The following is a 2,500-nucleotide window of genomic DNA, read 5'->3' as shown; positions in this document are numbered from 1 at the left end:
TCTAGTGTGTACAGAGTGAAAAGAAAGATTGAAAATATCGAAAATTACGAGCCAAAACGTGTTGGAAAGTGTGGAAGGAAATCCTGTACCACCCCAAGACAGGAGAAAATTCTCGTTGATATGGTAAGAAAAGACCGTTCAAAGTCGTCAAGACAACTAGCAGCTGACTTAGTGGACTATGATGCATAATGTACACCCTCAGCTGTCAGAAAAAGGCTTAATAAGCTGGGTTACCGCGCCTGTAGGCCAACTAGAGTGCCAAGACTAACCGAGGCCATGAGGAAGAAAAGGCTGGCTTGGGCCAAGGCACACAGCCACTGGACATCTGATGACTGGGAAAAGGTAAATATGCATTAAATTTTGCTGAATTCGTTGTTTTTCTACACAAATTAATTAAAATAACTATTTCTCTAAATAAAATAGCGAATATTTCATGTTTGATTCAAGATGCTGTATCTAAATTGAAAAAAAATGTCTTTGTTCTAATTCATGTTTGATGAAACCCACTTGAAGACTGCGGTTTACAAAGCTGTAATTTAAGTTTGATTGAAAAAAAATCAATAAATTTGTTTTGTTTGCATCCAGGTTTGTTTCTCTGATGAATCAATGATGGAAATACTGAGTGATAGGCGAAAATTCGTGAGGAGGACGTCAAAAGAGAAGGACCACCCTGACTGTCAGAAGACTGCAGTCAAGTTCCCTTCCAAAGTCATGGTTTGGTCCATCATATCTGCCCGATGTACAGGTCGTTTAGAGATCGTGGATGGCGCTCTGAATCAAGACGGATACCTTAAGATAATAAATAAACGCCTGGTACCCCAATTTCGTCAATGGTTTCCTGACAATAACGGAATATTCATGCATGACAGGGCCCCATGTCACACAGCCAGAAGAGTTTCTAGTCATCTAAAAGATCTTAACATCAAAGTGCTTGATTGGCCTGGAAATAGCCCAGATATGAATCCTATTGAAGGTTTATGGAAAGACTTAAAAGATGAAGTCAGCAAAATTGAATGTACCAACAGAGTACAGCTCATCCAGCGGTTGATAGAGGTTTGGCACAGAAATCCAGATATCAGGAACAAAGCACAAGACTACATTAGAAGCATGCCAAGACGTGTTGAAGCAGTTATTAGAGCCAAAGGAGGTCCCACAAAATACTGAGATGATATATGTATAAAGGAAAAACAATAAAACATATTTACTGTCTAAAAATTTCATTATGTCACTAAAAATGTGAATAAATCAGTTGAATGGCCAGAATTGTCTATCAATTTTCCCAGTACTGATATATATATATATATATATAAATATATATAATATATATATATATATATATATATATATATATATATATATATATATATATAATATATATATATATGATATATATATGTATATATATGCATGCATGTATATATATATGTATATATATGGATATATATATATACATATATACATATATCATAATATATATATATATATATATATATATATATATATATATATATATATATATATATATATATACACACACACACACACACACACACACACACACACACACACACACACACACACACACACACACACACATATATATATATATATATATATATATATGTATATATATATATATATATATATATATATATATATATATATATATATACAAATATACACACCCACACATACATATTTCCATACACACACACACACACACACACACACACACACACACACACACACACACACACACACACACATATATATATATATATATATATATATATATATATATATATATATACACATACATACGCACACATACACATACACACACACACACACACAGACACACACACACACACACACACACACATACATAGATATAAATATATTATATATAATATATATATATATATATATATATATATATATATACATATATATATATATATATATATATATATATATATATATATATATATATATATATATATGCATATATGTAGAGGAAAGAAGAAAGAGAAAGAGAGAGAGAGAGAGAGAGAGGAGAACGAGCGAGCGAGAGAGCTATCACCATCCTGCCGTTCTCAAAGCGAGGCGAGCGAGCGAGCGCGGCCAGGCCAGGCCAGGCATCACAGCGATGGATGGGCTTATATAGCAAGTGTTCCTAGACAGGACGGAGTGCCATGAATAGCTTGTACTATTTCCTCCTCCCTGCACACTTCATATTTATTTTGTGTTCCTGCTTCCCTCGACCTGATTTTACTTTTATTTTTTTTCAGTTTTTCCGTCTATTTTAAGCCTGTTGTTTTGTTTTACTTCCAGTGCGTGTTTTTATTTTTTATCTCCCTATAAAAGTCTATACTGTTGCTTTTTGTGCACTTTTACTCGATCTATTTCCACGTTTTCAAAAACCTTTTTACGTATATAGTTTTTATTCTTCATTTAGCTACACACTACTTTTTCGCTTCTCCCTTGTGTTTCTGACTTT

Source organism: Penaeus japonicus, unplaced genomic scaffold (assembly GCF_977035675.1).
Source record: "Penaeus japonicus unplaced genomic scaffold, GWHDUDI00000001_assembly GWHDUDI00000026, whole genome shotgun sequence".
Classification (NCBI taxonomy): Eukaryota; Metazoa; Arthropoda; class Malacostraca; order Decapoda; family Penaeidae; genus Penaeus; species Penaeus japonicus.
Note: the sequence above shows the minus strand (reverse complement) of the source record.